Source organism: Lissotriton helveticus, chromosome 11 (assembly GCF_964261635.1).
Source record: "Lissotriton helveticus chromosome 11, aLisHel1.1, whole genome shotgun sequence".
Classification (NCBI taxonomy): Eukaryota; Metazoa; Chordata; class Amphibia; order Caudata; family Salamandridae; genus Lissotriton; species Lissotriton helveticus.
The window spans coordinates 839085958-839109356 of NC_136072.1; positions in this window are offsets into that span (position 1 = coordinate 839085958).

Sequence of the window (23399 nt, forward strand, 5' to 3'; positions counted from 1 at the left end):
GGTGCTGGGACTACAAACACAAAGTGGTCTATAACCTCCTGGAAACTAAAGCTCAAATTTTGAGTATAACAGCAATAAGTAGAACACTGAGTCCGGATTCAGCAAAAATTGTCCATGTTGGGTATATCAGTTAGATCAGCACCTAGATACATAAGATGAAATATTTCTTCATATACGCCCAAACCTAATGTGAGATATCAAAGTGACTTCACAATAGGAGTTACCAAAGTGCTAACTCAACATCCCAAACACTTTGTAGTGAAAGTCAGAAGTAGAGATAGGCAGAGCGAGGTTTGGATAGACAGAGAGGAAGAAAGATCACATTACCAGGGGGCCTTGAAAGTGGGGGTCCTGGGCAATTGCCCCTTTGCCCATACATTAAAATGTCTCTGTGCAGCGCGGCCTCTTTGGGTGCTGCGCTATCTTGAGTATATTTTCTTGAAAACCTGGGGCCTTTTTATGAAGGCCTTGCGCCGCCGGTGCGTCACTTTTAACATGGGAAAAAGTGACGCACCGGTGGCGCAAGGCTTTCATAAATAAGGCCCCTGGCCCTTAATGTTACCATTTCGTCGCACGGTGCTAAACCTTCTGTTAGGTTACGCAAAGGATGTGTAATGAGGTACGAGCTGCGCAACCACCCCTGAGGTTCCACCCACAGACGGTTTAACTAATCCCATAATGTAGCAAGACCTGGCTTTATGTGAAACAATAGCTCCACGTGAAAGCAGCTGCAAGGAATGCGTGATATTCAAAAGTGTAATGCCTATCATTATTGTGAAAATTACACAATTATATGATTAACCCATGCGAGATTGTTTGTCGCAATGAGATTTGTACTCGAGAATGTTCAACAAGGTAAAATACACGCAAGACACCACACTCGAATTCGGTCCATGGGTCAACGCTAAATTCTGTACAGCCACACAAAAACATGCTGTATTTAGCTTGCGTGTGTGTAATGAGCTCGCGGCAGCCTGTAAAATACGGGACTGAACTCTTTTTTGCGATGTACACAACGCAAGTATGCTGAATTGTGATAAAGTGTTGCAGTGCGTGATTCTTAGTAAATCTACGACCTATTTTCAGGGTTGGTGAAAGGAGTTAGACTAGCCCAGAAAAAATAGCATTTTCCGTAGGAGCACTCCCTGTCCCTTAATAACAAGCCTTATTGCAGGTATTTCACGTCATTTTGTGTCACAAGTCGTAATAAGGCGGATGATGTACTGTACCTTCTCTGATTGCCTGCGACGCCTCTTTCACGCACTGGCATACCATTTCTGTTCCTGTGTACACGTTGTGTCTGAGTTGGTGTCTCACATTGCACACACACCGGGCCAGCCTTCACACCGTCTGACATCTCTGAGAGCCAGCCCATCGGTTGATCGTGCAGACAAAAGGTCTCAAAATGTCAGGTGAACTAAATATTTAATGTGCGCACCTCTGTCATGCAAATTAATGTCTGATGACCCTGGGGAGTCGCAGAGGACAGATCCACTGTCTGTCTGAGGTTTATACTCTTTTCTTGGAGCTCTACAGAGCTCCCAGCCGACTCCATCTTAACAGGGTTAATTTGGGACAGTTCAGCATTTTTAACTTGCTGCCTTAGGCAATGATTCACTCATTTCTGTGTTTTAGGATTTGTGGTTCAGGAATACTTGCCTCTGCACTGGCTGAGATGTAAAGAGCTCTGTACCAACATATCTGCCAATAATGGCTTTATGACGACTCCATTTTGATGGGCGGGGCGAAATTATATAAATTTCACTTTTGCTGCACCATTTCTAAATTGTACAGACTACAGTCGTCCAAGTAGACTTTTGCATATAAATTTGGACCGGCCAACAGGTGAAACATCTTTTTTTCGGCAGTAAATTGGCGCAATAGCAGGCCTTCTTTTTAGAGTCCACTTCGTACCGCCAGTGAACCACTTCAAAGTGCTGCAAACAGCAGGTGCTACACTTACCTACCTTAAGGGTAATCAATGTATCTATCATTAAAGGATAAAAGCCTGAGAGGGCTTTGCTAGAATTTGAGGTTGTGACCTGCAGACCACAGGAGAAGTCAGTGGTGAGAAGTTACTCACTGATCCATCTTGCAAAATAACAAAATTATGCGCTTGTCAAATTGTGCATATGTTATGGTAAAATTTCACCAGCATAAGGTCAACAAGCACAAGACTACAAGACCTAAACAGCTGCTACACAGGACTCATTTTTGTAAGGTGTAAATTATCAATACATTGTGTCAAAATAAAAATTCAAATATTGAAAAAAAAAGCTTTTTCCTTCCTGTAATCGTGACTCTGTTTTCAAACCTCGAATGTATGAATGTTGTACAGTTATAAGCCATGGGTCATTTTAAAGAATACTGAGTTTGTATGTTCATTGCTTTAAAGTATTTAATGTTTTTCTTCTAGTTTTAAAACTATAAAATATATAAAGAATGTTAATACTCCTGACATGTTAAGATATTTTCTTTTTTAGGTATTACATTTCATAAAACAAAGTGCTTCCCGTGATTTACTTTATCATATTTTAGGACCTTCATTCTTAACTTAAAAACATATTAAAAAGCTTATTTTCCTCTAAATATGTGATGTGCTAATTGATGAATCTGCCATTTGGCTCTTTCCTGTGCTATCCTTTGTCTCGCTCAAATTACTCGTGAACCCAACCACTTGATTACTCCTTTCTCTACTTTACACATATTACATGTTAGAAATAGGATTCTGGGTTTGCTGAATTATGCACTCAGGCCAGGAAGGAACCACCCCTCTAGTCAGGTTAAACTAGATACACACTAAAAGATAACCTGTGCTCACCCTCTGGTATCTTGGCAAGCAGTTAGGCTTATCTAAAGAGGCAATGTGCAAAGTATTTGTGCAACACATATACACAGGAATACAATGAATATACCACAAAAAGACTACACACAGGTTTGTGAAAATAGAGAATATTTATCTGAGTAAAACAAGACCAAATCGACAAAAACCCAATCAGTAGAAGGTGAGTAGAAGGTGAGATATTGAATTTTAAAGGAATACATGTAATAAAGCACTTAGAAGTAAGAAGTGTTAAAAAGGCTGGCTAAGTCAAAGTTCAGGCTGACCTTGATGGAGCTCTGGCCGGCTACAGGACACATGCAGGCCCCAATGAACAAAGTGCCTTTCCTGGTTGCAAACAACAAGATGTGTTTATCTTTGTCCACGCAATGAAGGCGATGCATAATTTCTAAAGATGAGTGCCAGAGTCAAGAGGTGTGGAGCGATGCACCATTTTCTGACACACAGTCGAGGTGACTCGTTGATCTCACCAAGCTGCAGCAATGGCGATACGCTGTCCAATGCATCTATCTCGGGAGGCAAAGCACTGGTTCCGATGTGAAGTACTGATTTTACTCTTACAACAGAGTCAATGTGTCAGTTCTGCTACATGCAGACAGGAGATGGTTTAAAATCTGTGTATATGGGCCACTTCCAGTGAGCCAGGCACAGGAGCAGAAATAGAGACTTTGATTTCCCTGAGCAATAGGAGGCAAGCCAACAAGCCCTTAGAGATCACTTGGAGAGAAGGCAGAGTCCAGCTCTCTTTTAGTAGAGTCAGAGAGCAGCAGGCCTTTCAAGTCTGCAGTCCAAAGATGAGTCCTTTAAGCAGCACATCAGTCCTTCTGACAAATGTTCAGTTCTTGAAATGTTCGATTTTAGGGGATCAGATACCCAAAAGTGCCTTTGATGTGGGGGTGACTTCAAAGCAGCTCTCTGAAGTGCAAAAGGACCCCTTTCAACCAAGTCCTGTCTGCCAAGCAATCTGTGGGGCTATCAGTCCTTCTTTGAGCAGGGACCTGACACAACCTAGTCAAGTGAATTGTTAGCCCTTCCCTTCATCCTGCCCACATAAGGCCATCAGAATGCAGATGTATGTAGGTGAGTACTCAGACAGAACTATCCTTCTTGTGTTGTGGTTGTCTTGAGGGAATAAACAAAGTGTAGCTGTCACCCACCCACAATGTGTATTGGAGACAGGCTGTCAGGCACATAGAGCAATACGTGCAGAGAAATGTCCACTTTCTAAAAGTGGCATTTCTATAATAGTAATGTTAAATCCAACTTCACTAGTAAGAAGGATTTGTCATTACCATTGCAAAGATATTAAACATGACAAAGTTGCTTCTTTCTGATTAAGAATTTCAGCTAAAAGTGTTTAAGGAATTCTCAATACTAGCCTATGAGAGGGGTAGGCCTCTCAGTAGTGACCCACAAATGTGGGGTATTTGTCACTACAAGGATAAGTAAAAATTAAACACACATGTCTTCTCTTTTACTTACATGGCACCCTGCTCTTAGGGTTACTTGGGGCCTATCTTAAGAGTGACTTATATGTTATAAAAGGGGTGTTTATGGCTAGGCAAGTAGTTTTAAAATGTCAAGTAAAAGTGGCAGTAAACCGCACACACAGGCACTGCAGTGGCATGCCTGAGACAGGCTTGAAAGGCTACTTCTGTGGGTGGCACAATCAGTGCTGCAGGCCCACTAGTAGCATTTGGAGTGCAGGCCCTGGGTATATGGCATCCCACTTTACAAGGGATTTATCAGTACCTCAAAGATGTCAATCCGGTATACCCCAATGTCATCATGTTTAGGGGAGAAGTACATGCACGGTAGGACTAGTTAGCAGTGTTAAAGTGCTCAGAGTCTAAGGCCAACAAAAAGAATCAGCAAAAAACAGGAGGGAAAAGGCAAAACGTCTGAGGAAAGACCACCCCAAGGATGACAGAGCTAACATAACATCTCCCCTCCCCTCCCGGGATACAATACTAAGCCCCAGTCATTATCAGGACCTTGAAATTATGTAGCAGAGAGAATCAAATATGTGGCATGGTTGACAAAATTATGCAGCAAGTGAAGGCAAATTGTGTGACAGTTGCACATCTCTTATATCCACCAAACACAGCTCAGCAGAACAGTATAGTACATTTCTTACTCTTATTTATTCATATGTCCAGGGTGTCCACACTTGTTTAGATAGCCAATGTACAGGTAGGGAGCTGTTGCATAGTTTTGGAGGGACACAGAATATCAGACCACTCATCCCTTTATTTGTGTGCTTGAATGTAAGGGGTAAGCCAGCATAATGCCTAGATAGAGTGCTGGAGGGTCATTTAGACCCTGGCACTCCCGGCGTAGGAAAGATAGAAAAGTGGAAAAAAGGTTTGTATCACTAACCCAAACATTACCATTATTAGCCTTTACCACTACCCAACCTTAAATCCTTAATAAACCCTTACCACCTACCACCCTATACCGCTACCCACCCCTAAAACTTAAAATCACCCTTACCACTACCCACCCCTAAACCCTAAAATTACCCTAACCACCCTGTACCACTAGCAATCCTTAAAGCCAAATTTTAGCCATACCGTTATATAGATGGGCAGCAAGGGCAAGCATAGTAAAGGCTATGTGGAAATGTAATTGCGTGGGGAAGGCTGTGTGGGAAAAGCCTGTTTCCCCTTTCTCCCCTGTCATCTTTTCATTTACTCTTCCCCTGCTGAGCATTGCTGTCACTGTTCGCAGACATTTACTGCTACTTACTAAGCATTAACTGCTGTTAAAATGTAAGGCACCATGTTAGAAATGGGGGTCTCTAGTTGGCAGAGGCAAGTACCTTTGTCCAAATAGGGACCCTTCTTCCTAGTCCGGATAAGGGAGTTACACTCCTGAAATAACCCCTGCTCACCTCCTTAGAAGCTTGGCACAAGCAGTCAGGCTTACCTTTGGGGCAGTGTGTAAAGCATTTGCACATAACCAACAATAATACAGTGGAAGCACTACAAAAGAACACCACACCAGTTTAGAAAAATATCCAATATTTTGATATACTCAAGACAATACCACAAACGATAAAAATCCTCAATGCAGTACTTAGAAATCTTCAGTTATCAAAATAACCTTGAAAAACGGTTCCTTGAATTCGATAGCTCCGTCCAGGGCTATTATGGTGTCGTGAACAAACAAATCCAAACAGTTCTGGCTGACTGCAGTGTCGCGGGCCAACAACGGTGTCGGGAAGACCCACAAAACAGTACCTTTAGAAATGCAGGGTGTCGGCGACCCCTTGTTGAAATTTCGAAAGTATGGCGTCCGCAGACGTTGGTTCCGGAGGTCGGTGCAGGAGTGGTCGGGCCCTTGAAGCCACACAAGTTGCAGATCGAACTCCTCGTGGTTGAAGTCAGGAGAGCGGGCGTCAGCAGGCATCAGGTGCTGCGGTGCAAAGTGCAGCAGTGCTGTGTGCGATACCTCAGGTCGTGTGCGAGCAGCGGCTCGATGTCAGCGTCATTTGGCACCGTTGGTGAGACCAGGGTCGCGGTGCGAAGTGATGCGGTGCTGGCAGGTCACGGTGCAAGCAGCTGCGTCGTCGTTGCTGAAGAGCTGCCGTCGGCTGATGAACCTGAGTCGATGGCGCCGACGTTGGTAGGCCAAGGCTGTGGTGCGGGATGAGGGTGGTGCATTGCGTAACTTTACAAGCTGTGCACTCGAACCACGGTGCAAGCAGCAGCGTCTATTTTAGCTTTGCGCGGCGTCGTCAAACACAGAATGTAAAAATCACCTTTACTAAAAGATGCATTTTTAGATTCTGCGTTCAGGCATACTAAATGTTATTTCTTTACCTAGTTTCCAGAGCCAGTTATGTTTATAAGCTGTTATAAACAAACTTCCCACTCTCTCCTATGGGAACAGGTAGCCTTGCAATAGTGAAAAACGAATTTGGCAGTAATTCACTATCAGGACAAGCCACACACATCAGGGAATGTCCTACCTTTCACATACACTGCACCCTGCCCACAGGGGTGCCTTGGGCCTACCTTAGGGGTGACTAACATGTAAAAAAGCAAAGGTTTAGGGCCTGGCAAGTGGGTGCACTTGCCAGGTACACATAAACCATGGGCAAAGCACTACACTACGCTCTCGTAGTTTGCGAAGTTTGTGCTACTTCACACTACGCGAACTGCACGTAGCACAGTGCAAACACGCGTAGCGTAGTGCAGCAGTCATTTTTGCTTGCTCGCGGTCGTCAACGCCAAGTTGGCGACCGCGAGCTAGCAAAATCACATCCCGGCAAGACTTTTTCCTCGTTCGCGATCAGCAACATCAAGTTGCCGATTGCGAGTGTGGAAAATAAACCTCCAGCCAGATTCTCAATGTGGGGAGGTCAGGTTTATCATTGCTAGTGCTCGCGTATGCTCACGACCACTCGTGATGAGAAACTACCAGTACGCGTTGAGAAAGCTGCTGCTTGAGTAAAAATCGACTCGAGTGGCAGTAAAAGACAGCTTGCACTGTGCAAGATGTCGTTTTCTATGATTGCACAGTGCGGACAAGCAGCCGGCACTGTGCAATCATCACGAACAGGGTACTACGCAGTCCGCATAGTGCTATGAGTAGCTCGCGTAGTGCGAAGTGCACTTCGCGTAGCTACGCATAGCGCTACTTCGCGAACTATGCCCAGGGTTAGTCAACATGGCAGTGACAAACTGCGTGCAGACTCTGCAGAGACACTACACCAGCAAAAACAGAGTCAAAACCAGGAGGTCAGAAAGCAAAAAGACAGGGAAAACATGCCAAAAGATGTCAAGTCTAACACCCCAGCATACTAGTTAATGCCTGAACACTATAGAAAACTGTTAAATAAATATCCATTTTGTACATGTTCTACTGTCACATGACTTGCCTGTGTTCCTTATTGGTTGCTTCGAGAATACACTGCTGTTGCACACCTTATTTCTTCTCCTCGTGTGGTGAGTGAAATAAATATCTACTAAAACCGCCTTTAACTCTATCCCCCTTTAGATATCTAAAGTCCTGCAAGTCACATCCCTCCCATCTTCCTTCCACTTCAGACTAATAAAATTACCTGTTGTTATATTACTCCGCTATGTCGAACCCCTTAATGTTGGGTACTGTCTCTTGCTCCCCCTACACTCTGGCTTGCGGTAATAACAGATTTTAGGCTTCGTAGTCACATTAAACTTTTTACCCTCAACTCAAAATCTTGTTTACCTTTACCTTGCTCGCTTTAATACTCCACATTCCACAACCAAAACTCTCCCTCTTTCTAGCAATGAAGGGCCCTTTCACCTCCCTTCACCCTATATCTCTTTTCAAATAGTACTGATGTCGAATTCCTCTGCAGTACTTTCCTCCTCTAGAAGGGCTCTTCGGTTACATTCATCCAACTTACCCTTAGTACTGAATGCCTGTTCTGTCACATTCATCCACCTTACCCATCCCTCTGAGTTAGTGCTGAATTTCTGTTGAGTCAATCACCCACCAGACCCCTCATTTTAAAGTTATTCAGGGCACAAGTCCTAAAAAAAGAAGAGGGGGGACGCTGACGTCACGACAGGAAGTGACTTCACGAAAGGTGGCTTGCACCATCAGACTCATTGCCTCCCCTCGCTCACCCCTTAGATGCTATTGCATCAGAGAAGCCAGCGCGTGAGCAGCGTTCTGAATGAGCTCTGATCTCGCCCCAGAGAGGCCAAAGAGTGAATGTGTGGCTCTATTTGCTCCAGTTATGGAGCTCCCGGTAAAATAAGTGGGGGGACGCTGTCCACCCGCGTGGTACCCTGACTCGAGCTCTGGAGTTATTACTGATGGGCTCAGTTGCCACATTGCTCCACTACGTCTCTCCCTCTCGTTAATACCTATGACCCTATGGTCACATACCTGCAGTCTCTCCCCCACCCCCTTTAGCGCTGAAGGGTTTTGCTGTCACATTCGGATTTTTTTCTCTCCCTCTAATTAGTTCTGGGGATTCTGCTGACACATTCCTTCTCTGAGCCCCTCCCTTCAGTCATTAATGAAGAGCTCTGTTTCCTCTCTGCTTCTTTCTTCAGTTACTGAAAAAAGGTGCTGCTGACCCCCTCCCCCATTTTTTTATTGCTCTTACCCTCTGATTTTTAAGGCCTTAAGGTCCTCTTTACCGATACCCTTACCCTTGAATTCTGTAAGCATCTGACGTCACATCCCTCACCTCCACCAACTCCCTTCCAGCCCATCAGACCTCCCTCTTTCAGGTGAGATTGCAAGTGTCTGTAAACCCATCCCTCAGCCCTGTCCCTCTCATTAGGCTCATTGACTGCCCTGAACACTGCAGGTCTGTGCTGTCACCTCCCTCAACTCTACCCTATTTCCTTGATGCTCGAGAGGCTGCACCCCGCCCCCTGTCTGTCTCTGGTGCTAATGCACCGTGTGACCTTGCGCTGCAGACATAGCTGCTGGCATGCACTCTGTACTGTCTCGGAACTGTCCCCCGGTTGTCTTGGCCTTTGACGGCGGCAATTAACTGACGCCTGACGTGTGATTAAGTAATTCAGACCATCGCTGAGTTTTGAAAAAGCAGCTTTTATAGGCGTTAATGGCTGCGGCAGCCTCTGCAGAAGTCGCCTCCAACCCCTAATAGATACCAGCGTGCTGGGAAATCGTATGCAAATGCATTCACGGCAATGCAGGTCGGCGCGATAAAATACATTGTCGCCTTAATGGGGCGCCCGTCCTCGGGAACTTAGAGCTATCCGCCAGCCCTGCGGATATCTCTAGTTATTGCCAGGAAAGGATCGCAGGAACGGCAGCGGGCCTAAAGCACGGATCTCTTTCCCAAAATGCACGACCCCTTCGAAGTGGACTTCCCCGCCTTGTGGTGCAGAGCCCGACCCTTTTCCCACCAGTTCCCGCTGCTTATTTAAGGAATTCATCCCTTATCATTCTCCGATCCTCCTGGCAGGGCACGGCGCCCGACACGGGACCCAAATTTTGCTCATAGCAAAAAGAATCCTGGGTTTCCCGACCATATTAGCCGCTGCTCCCCCTTTGATTTTCCTTCATGGATCCTCGTGAACTCCAAGTCTACTGACAGCTCGCCCATATTAGCCCGATGCGCTTGAATATCCCTTTCTTCTTGAGATCTGTGGGATTGTTTTTATGATTGTGTGTGGCAGATTATATTTTAAAACCATGTAATAATCCAATATTCTCAGTGGATCAAAATGCCATCGACTAATGATCTGATGAAATAATACAAATTTGAAATTTACATGCTGCGTCTCTACTTTGTAATTGTGATACACATATTTCACGTGTGTCACCTTCACTTGAACACTGTCACTTATATTCATCAAACTGTTTGTTCTTTATATTATGTTACTTTTAAATAAGGGGTAATAACAAATTGAGAGAGAGGGAAAAGGACACTCTTGGTCCCCCTGTTAAATCTTGTACAACAACAAAAGAGTGTCGTGAGAGAAGTGTGTAAGCACTAGACACAGAGAAGAAATCTCCCTGAAGAAGTCACAGTGGAAATCAGCGGGGTTTTTTTTAGGAAGCCCTCACTCACCACCCTGGGTGGTGACATGCTTCATCATCGGGCCCACCAGGAGAAGCTGAATGCCTCCCTGGTGTGCTACAACGCCAGATTACTGCAGGTTCTTTGTGGCAAAAGTGGCAAAAAGAAATGTGAATTAAAAATGTCAGAAACTGTACCATACGGAAACATTTTTATTCAATGGTCAGTTTGACATAAGTAAAATATGTGTGGGAAACTTACCAGTTAATGACTCGGTTGTTTCCACTTAAAGTGGGGTCAACATGTTTTTGTCCGTCTATGTGTCATTTACTGGGCTTTCATCAGGACCGTCAGCTGGTGTACCTCGGCGGTATGGGCGCGCTAAGGCCCACCCTTACCAGAGGACGTGAAAGTTAAAAACAAGTATGTAAAATAAAGTGCAATCCACGGGGTCCGGTAGCAGGAGACGCTAGGTGCAAAACGGGTGGCAGGCGTTGCGGGCGGTGTGCCATTGTCGCTTTCCCCCCTCCCGAGACCCATGGGGTGTGGATCTTGTGCATTACAAACAGTACAGGGACCTCAAATTGAAGGTTTCCCATCACTTTTGTTTGGTTTTTGCACTTTATTTTACACACTTGTTTTTAACTTTCACGTCCTCTGGTAAGGGTGGGCCTTAGCGCGCCCATACCGCCGAGGTACACCACCTGACGGTCCTGATGAAAGCCCAGTAAATGACACATAGACGGGCAGAAACATGTTGACCCCACTTTAAGTGGAAACAACCGAGTCATTAACTGGTAAGTTTCCCACACATATTTTTCTTATGTCAAACTGACCATTGAATAAAAAAAATTCCGTATGGTACAGTTTCTGACATTTTTAATTCACATTTCTTTTTGACACTTTTGCCACAAAGAACCTTCTCCGCAGTAATCTGGCATTGTAGCACACCAGGGAGGCATTCGGCTTCTCCTGGTGGGCCCGATGATGAAGCATGTCACCACCCAGGGTGGTGAGTGAAGGCTTCCTAAAAAAAACCGCTGATTTCCACTGTGACTTCTTCAGGGAGATTTCTTCTCTGTGTCTAGTGCTTACACACTTCTCTCACGACACTCTTTTGTTGTTTTACACAAAAAAAAAACTTTTAAATAATGTTCAACTATTTATTTCTCTTGATTATAGTGACACATTGTTGCTACCATAGGGACTGTTGGTCTTTAGCAAACACAAGGAGATGAAGGACGGAGCACTGAAACGTTTCAGACACTCACCCCCAGTCACAGATCTGGGTTGAATACTTCATCTTTCTTTAGCTCAATTCACCAGTTCACTTCAGACCTAGCCATATGCAAATCAGTCTTGACCCTGTGTCTCACGGGAACAGTTCAGCCCAAACCGCCAAGTCAGGTCTTACCTTGACCAGAAACAAGCATCTGGGGACCGGTTTCGTGGTAATACCCCTAAGCAGCTAGGCTAACTTGAATCCAGTGGCAAAGTGAGCAAGGGACCCACATCTGAGCATACCCTGCAAAATTAGGGCAAACAAAGCAAACACAAGGAGATGATGGATGGAGCGCTGAAACTTTTCAGACACTCACCCCCAGTCACAGATCTGGGTTGAATCCATCATTGTTCTTTATCTCACTTCACCACCCCAGGTCAGACCCAGCCACAGGGTCAAGACTGTTTTGTATATAACTGGGTCTGAACTGGGGTGGGGAAGTGAACTAAAGAACAATGATGGACTCAACCCAGATCTGTGACTGGGGCCAGTGTCTGAAAAGTTTCAGTGCTCCGTCCATCCTCACCTTGTGTTTGCTCTATTGGTCCTTACCAATTTTTAATCACCCCTGGTCCTGATGGATTATATGGTCTCCCTTGTTGCTATAGAACAACATCTCATTGGCTCCTGCCATGGTTTTGGTTTTTCAAAACCAAACTCCCAAAGCAGGAGTTTGTTTTTGAGACCTCAAAACCTTAGGACTCCCACTCCTAGGGAAGTGTATCCCATGGTGTGGGAGTCTTTAATTGCTGTTACTGTGCCTTAACATCAGGTTTTACCCGGCGGTTGTGAATAGTGAAAACTTTCCATTCATGAAATCATAATAAAACAATATTATCATTTTATTTTCTGCTGAACTACTGACCTGGTGTCAGTGTAGGGCGGGTCCGGACCATGGCAGGAGGAGGAGTAATGGGCACTGTAAAGTGCGCATGTCGTTTTGGCCATCCATCTTAGGCCTGCCAAATAGACAGGCACACTTAGGTTTCTCCAACCCAACCGGGTTGGAGAAATAACACAGACTCCAAGGCACTGTCTAGCCGCAAACCAGGTCGCTCAGACCAATCCTGGCGCTGCTCTCATGCTAAGTATAGCATGAGAGCAGCGCCGGGATTGGGTGAGGAGCCTGTGCCCCAGTTGAAGAACCGGGGTTTAACCCAGCGGCGTCAGGGGCACGCCTAAGATCTTCGAGTTCACCTGTCTTTGTATTCAAAGACATGGAATACTTCTGGATGGCGTCAGAGTCCAAGTTTATTAGCTGCAGCTAGTAACAGTAATCCTAGAAATACATCACGGTGTAAATTCTCAGGAGACTGCTCATTTTATTAAGGCGAGACGTCTCCTTTTATACCCAATATTCACATTATAAATGTACACCCACTGCACAAAATTCTAGCCAATAAGATACATTTTCAAACGAAGTATCACATAGCAAAACTCAATTTACAGTTTCCCAACCCAAAAGTTAATTATTAGGAATGTCCCAAATTAAATCTCCACAAGCCGGACAAACCTATAATTGAAAGCATAACCCATGTAATGAAGAAACATTAAAAAAAGAAACAGTAACAGATGCTGAACAAGATAAGGCATGTGCAAGGAAACTAAAAAGTTAACGATGTCCTGAACATTGATTGGCAATCTCAGATAAAAGATCGATCAGGGAAATTGGCTTTGCGAGGTCAGTTTCAGGTGAAGAGGTCAGTTTCTTACAGTTCATTTCAGAGTCAAAGAGAAACCTAGTTAATGTATACATGAACTAAGAAGGCCAGGCCACTTCGTTCGCCAGGTTACCTTTACAGGCCTACGCGAGGGCAACACAAAATGGTGGCACAGAACAAAATGGAGTCAGACTCGAGAATTACGGAACCTCACAGTGACTGCCGGGAGGACAGCTGGAGAAGAGCACTGAGGCATTCGGCATTGACAGGTACGTTTTTAAAAATGATTTATTATTTCCCTAATTCCCTCCACCCCCATCCCTCCACTTTAGCTATGTGGCAGCCACCACTACCCATGGCCTGTATCCTGTCTTCCCATCAGAGCACTATTTTGGTGACAGAGCCAGAGTAGGATAAATTGTAAGGATATTCATTGTTTGCCCACCTGTAAATCAGGCGGGCGGGCAATGGAATCTTCTATGACGTAGTACCGTCTCCGCCAAACCCTAAATCAGTCCATTAGTTACAAAGAGCACATCCATAAGAAATGATGTACAAAAGCAATAGAAAGCGCCATACAAGTAGAATATATTGGTTCCATGTGAAAACAAGCATTTACAATGCAATGGTCTCGGCATTATTAAAGGTAGAGCTATTGGCATTGCTCATTAATTTTTTTTTTTTTAAATCATAAATAAATGGCATTGTTATTTACATTGCCAATAGCTTAATCGTTAAATAAATGGCATTGTCATTTACAATGAAAATAGCTTAATCTCTCACCCGCAAGCACAGCCAGGGGGCAGGGGAGCAAGCACAGCCAGGGGGCAGGGGAGCAAGCACAGCCAGGGGGAAGGGGAGCAAGCACAGCCAGGGGAGCAAGCACATAACAGATGCTGAATCCGCAGCTATTCAGTGGAAGAGCTCAACATACAACAAGCAGGGAAACAGAGGCAAGAAAACGGCGGGCAATATCACCGGATCACGAGCAGGGAAACAGAGGCACGAAAACGGCGGGCACAATCACCGGATCACAAGCAGGGAAACAGAGGCACGAAAACGGCGGGCACAATCACCAGATCACAATTTGGCTCAGGAACCCAAAAACTCAAAATAAAAAACAGACAAGTCTCTAACACAGATTAGATTGAATTTGACATATGCCATGCGCAAAAACTCAAGACCAGTCACCTATTAAGCGATCCATCAGAATTCCATAAAGACAAAAAAAGCAGGTACAACTCAAACGTTTTGGATGAAAACAAACAGGCCCTATATCTCCCCCAGTGTAGCAACCAGAATTGGTAACAGATAATGCAGCTTACACTCAGTTGAGATGACCAGTAAGTTTGCAACATCTGACCATTTAACCCACTCAATCCACACTGCACCACTCCTAGCAGCACAACAGAACATGACTACCACATTCTTTACTTCTTCAGGCCCGGGAAAGGTTGCTGACCCACACCACATCCACCCACAATTATCAGTCCTGCAAACCTTCAATCACGTTTATTAATGTACTGAGATTCTACAAAGAGACAGGAAGCAGAGTATGCTGTAATACATAAAACGGAGTCCTGCAAGCCACTGGTTTACAGTATTGAAAATCAATGTATCAGTAAGGACAGTCACTGCATCGACCAGTACCTTGTACTGCAAAACCACAGAAAAACATAGCGTGACAGTAAACAAGCACTTCACACCATGGTAAGAAAGCATGCATTCACAGATACACTCATGCAAACACATAGCCGTCCATACGTTTATGCAGACTCATACCATGATAAGAAAGCATGCATTCACACATACACCCATGCACACACACACAGCCGTCCATGCAGTTATGCAGTCACACACACACACACCATGGTTAGAAAACACGCATTCACACAGACACCCATGGACACACACACACAGCCGTCCATGCGTTTATGCAGACTCACGTCATGGTAAGAAAGCATGCATTCACACATGCACCCATGCGCACACACATACAGTGGCACGCAGGCACGCACTAACACACACACACACATCCATCCGTTTCTGCATACACACACACCCAGAGCCACACACACACCCAGAGCCACACACACACCCAGAGCCACACACACACACCCAGAGCCACACACACACACCCAGAGCCACACACACACCCAGAGCCACACACACACACCCAGAGCCACACACACACACCCAGAGCCACACACAACCAACCGCTCACCCACAGGCGGCACCGGAGAGGGAAAGACACTAAAAGTACATTGGCTAACACCCGCAGGCCACAGTACCGAGGGCGAGAGGGGGCATAAGGGGGGGAGGAGAGGTGATGCGGAGGTGCGGAGGGGAGTGGGGGGGGTCTGTGAGGACAGACGGAGCAGGCATGAGGGGAGCCTGGCAGGGAAGGTGAGCCATGGCAGACTCTAGGGTGAGGGCTGTGGGGTGCGGTGGATTAGGTGAGGGGGCGGAGGGGCAGCTCTGAATGACACGATGGATTTTTGCCTGGATTGCTTTGTCAACATTTACTGAGTCTGACAGTACAAAGGCAGCGGAGGAGAGCGCCCCGGGCGGGGGCCCGTTTGTGGCTCTGCGCGGTGTGTGCAATCACATTAGGAGCATGTAAATGTCCGGCGCTGCTCAGGGACCCGAGGCTTGAAGGCTGGCGGCTCTGTGGAGGGGGGTGTATAGGACGATGACCTGCCAAGGAGGTAGCCATGGGAGCGCGGGACGGGGGCCGACAAAGGAGGTGCTTCATAGGACTGTGCCCGATGCTCACCTTCCCAGCCTTGCTAGATCGGTGCAATTACCGGCCAACAGTAAATCTCTGTCCTTCCCTCTGTCACACCTCTCTATCTACCCCCCTACCTCTGTCACTTCTCTCCAATATTGTCGACGTACGGCTGGTGTGCGACTCGTACCACAGCCACAATCACAGATGCAAACTGAGTGCCTGTCTATGTAGTGAGGAAAAGAAGTAAGGTTAGTGGGTGGGAAATGTAACCAGTATGTGTTGTAACATTGAGACAATATTCTTGAGAGGGACTAAGCAAATTATGAAGCCACTGAGGCGGCCATTACAAAAGACTACCTTGGTTAGGATTCGAGTATTAACTATGCTTCAGATAAGTTGAATAAAAGCCTTTGATAATTTGGATGCTTAGGCAGTGATGAAGGAGAACAGGTTTATGAGACTGCCAGAATAGACTCCAAAATTAATAAATCAGAAGTCAGGTCGATGGGAGAGTGAGGATGGAAAATAATAAAGTATTTAGATGAGTTGAGTGTAATGCAGCACACGGGAAACTAATAGCAACAAGACAACAAGTCACTGCAACTTAAGGACAAGAAGCAAGGCATGTGAGACAGCAATAGATGGGTGTAGGCAGATGGGTATAGTTATATATAGAAAGATGTAGACAGATAAGGAACGATAGATAGATAGATAGATAGATAGATAGATAGATAGATAGATAGATAGATAGATAGATAGATAGATAGATAGATAGATAGTTAGATAATCTGTAGAGATGAGTGGAAACTTTATATGTGAACCTAAAAACTTTACTGGGGCTTTATTTCGTTTATGTAGCTATTGTTTTTTGTGTGCGTCGTCTATGATCTGGGCGCTCCCATGCCTGCGAGGTGACTGTCTTGCTCTCTGTCACTGTACCTTTCCTGTCCTCTCCCTCCCGCTCTCCCCAACGTCCTGCCAAGAGTAATCACCAAGGAGTCGGACCCAAGGCAGGCAATTGTAAAAAAACTACTCCATAGGGAGGATGGCCTGATAAGTACATTTCAGCCGGTGCCGAACAAGATGCCCTACCCCCCTTCCACACATCTGAGCCCTGGTGCCACTGCACCTGCTGCATCACTGATAGCTACACCCTTGCAACATGCTACTTTCGCTAGGACTCACAAAAATCCCAGATTGTGAACAGAAATCTTCAAAAGTCTAGTTTTATATGCACATACCTAATCCAAATTAGCCAATTGTTTGCAGCCGCGGTCGGTAGGGAAGTACCTGCCGGGGCGGTGACATGGAGAGGGGGAGGGGCAGGATGGGGATTATTAATGTATGGATAATGGAGGTTTGCAGGTAAGTAAACATTTAAATAAATCAAACGAATTTCGTTGTGTGCACTGCATCCCCAAATGCAATGCAGTGCGCGCAACAAAATTAGTTTGATTTATTTAAATGTTTACTTACCTGCAAACCTCCATTATCCATACATTACTAACCCCCACCCTGCCCCTCCCCCTCCCCACGTCATCGCCCCGGCAGGTACTCCCCTACCGACCGCGGCTGATTGTTTGTCAGGAGAAAATCCATCAGTTTATGGATATGGATAGGGAGTAAATAAACTGTTATTCAGAGGCAGCTCCTCTGTAATGCCGGAGGAGCATCACTCCACTGGTCAAAGTCAAATGATAATAAAACAATAATATAATTTTATTTTTCTGTGACTGACTGAGCCGATGCCAGTGTAGGCTGGGGCAGGCCCAAGACATGGAGGGGAAGGAGTGATCAGCACTATAAAGTGTGCATGTCAGTTTGGTTAGCCGTCTTAGGCCAGCCAAACGGACAAGTGCATTTGTATTTCTCCAACCCAGCAGTTTTGCACAGCCGGGCTGGGAAAACTACACAGACTCCCATGCACTGTCTAAGTGGCAGGTCATGCTTCTCAGACCAATCCTGGCACTGTTCTCATGCTTGGTATGGCACAGATAAACACGGTACGAAGGAGTTAGCGTTTCCAATTACGGGGTTACGGAACCTTAATTGTTTTCGTGGAGAGCTACAGAGTACCTATTGCCTCGACAACTTCCCACTGAAGTTAGCTTTACCTTACCGAATTCGGAAACTGTCAAGTATCGATTTGTTGGGATGAAAAATAGAATATACAACATATAAATACAGGTTTTGACTACATGTTGACAATCCTAAGAGTGATTCATCCTGAGGGCATTCAACCACTAAGGAGGACCTTTCATTAATTCAAAATTGTATTAAGAAAAGCAAACAGAATCTCTGACAAGGTCAGGGGTCATTCAACGATACTTGGTTGCCCATCTCTAGTCCCGATGAAGACTCGCACGGCCGAGGCTTAATTCACCATACGGCCAGAAGTCGAGTCGAAACGTCGACGCTTTTCTGATAACTTACCTGGACCTACATATTGTCATTCCTTTGTGCATTTTAATCACCAAATATATAGGTTTCAGAATGATTTAAATTCATGTATGAATTGATTTATGGCCAGGTCTGAACACAGGGATATTTATTGACCCTACTGTACAAATCAAAAAGTGTGTTTTTATGTCACAATCTTTGAAAATCTATCTTTTCTTATCACTGAGCACTACTTCATCATTCTATTTTGCACGCTCCTCTTGGGGCAACCAGTATGACCTATATGTATTGCAATTGTTGATCTAGATCTAGTGGTAGAAAATGAAAATGAATAAATCGCCACTGTTTATTGGTTGTTGGCTGTTGCGTTGTGAGATTTTTCCACTCCGTGAATTATAAATTGTTGACGAAACTGTGACTTTGTAAAATATTAGTCTTTGGACCATTGTTTTCTAATACTGGTATGGCATGAGAGCAGTGTCTTTATTGGGCCATTGGGCCGGGAGCCTGTGCTTTTGCAGTGACTGCCGGGAGCAGAGAACCAAAGAGGTGTCTGTCAGCATCGACGACAGGTACGTTTTTTTAATTATTATTATTCCCTGCCTCCCCTCCCATCCAGCCTCCACTTTACTTTTGCAGCGGCCGCCACTGCCATTATTCTTTTTACTTTTTCATTCCATGTGAGTTTTTTCTAAGGGGAGAAATCGCTCCCTTACAGTTCATCCAAATATGAGACCGTTGGGGAATTTTTCACGACCAATGTGCACACTTGTGTGAGATTCTTTTGCCAAAAAGTGTTGGCGCACTAACTAGGTATTAATAAATGCTTTAAACTTAAAAGTGCTCCAATGGCCTCTCTAAAATGTTTGATATGGAAGGAAATAATTTAAAGTGCTCCCAACTCAGACTATTTCTCCTTGAGTGTCAAGTTTCATTTACAACCAAAGTCAAAAGCTTGACCAATGCTCAGTGTAGGTGAATTGCATTTAAAGACTTTGGAGGGAAAAACACTCATGGTTAACACTAGCATCTTTTCGTCAAGGTCACCTTCAAAAGCATGTCCACATGACATTGACATGGGCAACAAAGAGTAGGTTCATACAACTAAGGTAAATTGTTTTCCTTTATCAGAATGTTGTGCCAGTAGGAATTATATAGGAAAAGGCTGTGTTTGTAGGCATTGCAGGTATAAATATTGATCTATGGGGTGTGGCTACGATGGCGGCTTGGTAGGACCATCTCGGTGAAGCTCCTCCACCCAACACCTCTAGATACAGGCATCACCACATCCATCAGTGCTATCCCTGTGCCCACAGGAAGCCATTTCCCCTTCTGGGAACAGAGGGAACCCGTCGGTGTGCTTTGAGACCCAGACAGCTCTGAATGGCAGTGCAGGTGGCCGCCCAGCCTATACTTGCGACAGGGGAAAGGAGCGACAGGGCACAAGTGCCAGCAACACAACAAGCCACTAGGCGGCAAAGGAGGTCTCCATGCTGGCCCAACCGCCCCGGCTGCATCCACGTCAGCCAGCAGCAAGAGGATTGACAGAACACTGCTGCTCCAGGCCCCAGCCCTGCTGCATTCCTTAGGGGGCTCGAACACCACAGCACAGATTCAGGGCAATTTGGCGGACTCCATGAATCCTCCGAGCTGCGGACCGCTAGAACCACAGAGCAGTAGACAGCCCTCGGACCAGCTGAACCACCTGTGGCGGGGGCGGCTGCATGTACTTGCGAGAACCACGTAGTAAGGCCTAAGTACATTGGTACACAAATAAGACACACACACGCTTGGTATCAGGTGTGGGCCGGAAGACCACGAGCAGTCTCCGCCCATTTATTATAAAGCCTTTGGCCATGCCCAGCCAGAAGATGTGCATGATATAGTTCCGGGGCAGCCAGCCACCGTGGGGGAGGGGTTAGGTGGCCATTACAACTCTTCCCAACTTAGCAATGAACTCTGCTGATGCGCTTGACATGCAAAGTCACTGAGCTGAGAGGGGAGGCACTGATGCTCTGCAGAGTGTCACTCCGGCAGAGGACTCAGTGTGGGCTTGTGCACACGCCGGCTGCATATATGCAAGGGCGGGCAGCGATACATGCCGTGGCGCAGACAGGCAGGATTCTGCGATGACACACTCTTGACAGCTTAGCGATGACAAGGAGTTAGGGCACGCATGTCGGACCCTCATCGACAGTGTAGCGGGGGCACTGCATGCACTTCCGTGACCCACGTAGTACGGCCTAAGTACAGTGGTACACAAATAAGACACACACACACACACACTTGGTGTCAGGTGTGGGCAGGAGGACTACGAGCAGTCCCTGCCCTGTGTAGGTTCAGCTATGGGTTTGAGTTATACAGGTCAAGGCGCTCATACAGTGCAAGTATGAGGTGATGGATGAATTACAAAATGCGTTGGACGGGTCTGCCAGTGTAGAGGAAAAACCCTAAAACCTCTCAGAGGTGGTTGGGCATGGGATGCCTAGACACCATACAAATGTACAACAGGTACTGGGCACACGTATGATTAAAACAATTGTGGTAGTACTGTTGGTCGAGACAAATATTCTTGACACCGGTGGTGAGGTAAAAACAGTATATGGTGCTTTATATAGATTTTTTTTCAGTTTTTACAAACGCCAGCCGACACGTGTTTCATCGACAGGACAGTGCCTGTGACTCATCAGGGCTGTAAACGGCGCGTTATGCGATCAGAATGACGGTAAAGGTGGGGTTATCGGGAGGGTGTGGTGGTCAGCAATAGTACTAATATGAAGTAAATTCACGCGAGGCAGTCGGTACCCAGAGCCATCCCGCCATACATCGCCGCAGTACCCTACTATCCTAAGTTACCCCGCATCAGTCGCACCCGACTGCCTCGCGTGAATTTACTTCATATTAGTACTATTGCTGACCACCACACCCTCCCGATAACCACACCTTCACCGGCATTCCGATCGCATAACGCGCCGTTTACAGCCCTGATAAGTCACAGGCACTGTCCTGTCGATGAAACACGTGTCGGCTGGCGTTTGTAAAAACTGAAAAAAAGATCTATATAAAGCACCATATACTGTTTTTACCTCACCACCGGTGTCAAGAATATTTGTCTCGACCAACTATACAACCACAATTGTTTTAATCATACGTGTGCCCAGTACCTGTTGTACAGCAGTCCCTGCCCTGCCTGGTCAGAGGATGTGCATGATGTAGTTTTGGGGAAGCCAGCCACCGCAGAGGAGGGGTAAAAAGACCATTACACCACCAGCAGAGCACCAGGGGAGGGTTAAAAGACAGGGGCCCAGCCAGAGATGTGGCCCGGCGGTAAGCGGGGGTGGGCTCCACCAACACTGTCCCAGGGGAAACACCCAAATTGGCCCAACAGCCCTACCCACCCCCTAGGCCACTCTACGGGCAGCAGAGCCAGACACCACAAGGATCATCCATCGCAAACTTCCTCAACAGGGACACACCACCAGTGCCAGGAAACTGTGCTGGGGCCCTGCTTTATACCACTTGGGCCTCATCCCCACACATTCCACATATCCCAGCCGGTATGGCTCTCCTTCACCTCCATGCTTGACACTATACTTAATGGGGTGCACAGGGGGAGCCTCAAACTCCAGTGACACAGCTCAACTGAGGAACCACGGATGGAGACACAGTTCTTAATAGAGGCAATGTAACAAAGAATACGAGCAGAACTAAAGTATGCCCTCTAGAAAAAATAACACGCCAGCGCATCCTCCCTCTTTGCCCCCCGGAACAGTTCGCGACCCAACCTTGTCTCTTGGCCCCAGCCCTAGCATCTTGAGGCGCCCTCACCAGAAGACATGATGTTGGCCATCAAAACTAAAACAGGTGCCTCATTGAAAGACCTGATCATTAAAGCAGCCTAAAAAAAACAGATCCTCACAAAGAGACAGCCACCACAGACCCATTAGCTCCATTAACCACTGATACCCCCCAGTGGCTCCTGTTACCTGCTTGTTAATGGCAACCCTCTTTGAAAAGCTCAGAGAGGAAATAGCAGCACTCCGGGACAATGTAGCCCCAGAAATTATAGAAGTCAAAAGGGACATGGTAGAGCTGGGCCAAGCGATGGCCAGTCTAGAGACCAACGAGTCACCAGAGAGGAAGAACTTGAAACCCACAGGCGTAAACTCCTGGACCTGCTGGAAAGAAATGAGGAACTGCAGATCCACTTTGATGATTTGGAGAACAGGTACCCCTGCTCAAACATACAGGTCAAAGGAGTCCCTCTCCAGGTGGACCAAGGAGACCTGAAGAACTATCCCATATGTCTCTTCTACCATTTTCTCCCTGCCTTTTCTGACAAGGGAATCACCACAGACTGCACATACAGAGCCGGCAGCCCATTCACCGCACCTGGACAACCTCAAGATATCCTCACATGTGTCCATAGCTACCATCTAAAGAAGCAATCATGTTGGCAGTTAGGGACCAATGCTCAATCTCCTTCTAAGGCATCAAAAGCTGTCTCTACCAGGACCTGTCCCCCAGCACAATACGAATTTGCCATGCCGTCAAAGAGGCTACCAACTTCCTGCGCAAACAAGGGATCAAATACAAAAGGAGACACCCCTTTCGCCTGATCTTAGTTTGGGACAGAGAAACACAGGCTATAAGCAACAGGGAGGAGGCCAATTCCATTATGGGTCTGCACACCCACAAGGGAGACTCAGACTACAAGACTCCAGCAGAGGACCCCTCACCACACAAACCTCTGGGGAAAAAGAAATCAACGCCCCACTCGGAGTGGCACTATCAAACCGACCCAAATTGAGAGCCTACAAGAACACAAGGCACTCCTCCAGCATCTGCAGAGTGCCGATGCCAACGAGGATCACATTTCGAAATAGCCCTGACCTGCAGGCCATAATGCACCATCACTTGAGGGGTACCACTGGACAGTTGGATCAAACTCAGCAGCCAGCTCGCAGAACTGCCTGGCAGGCAAA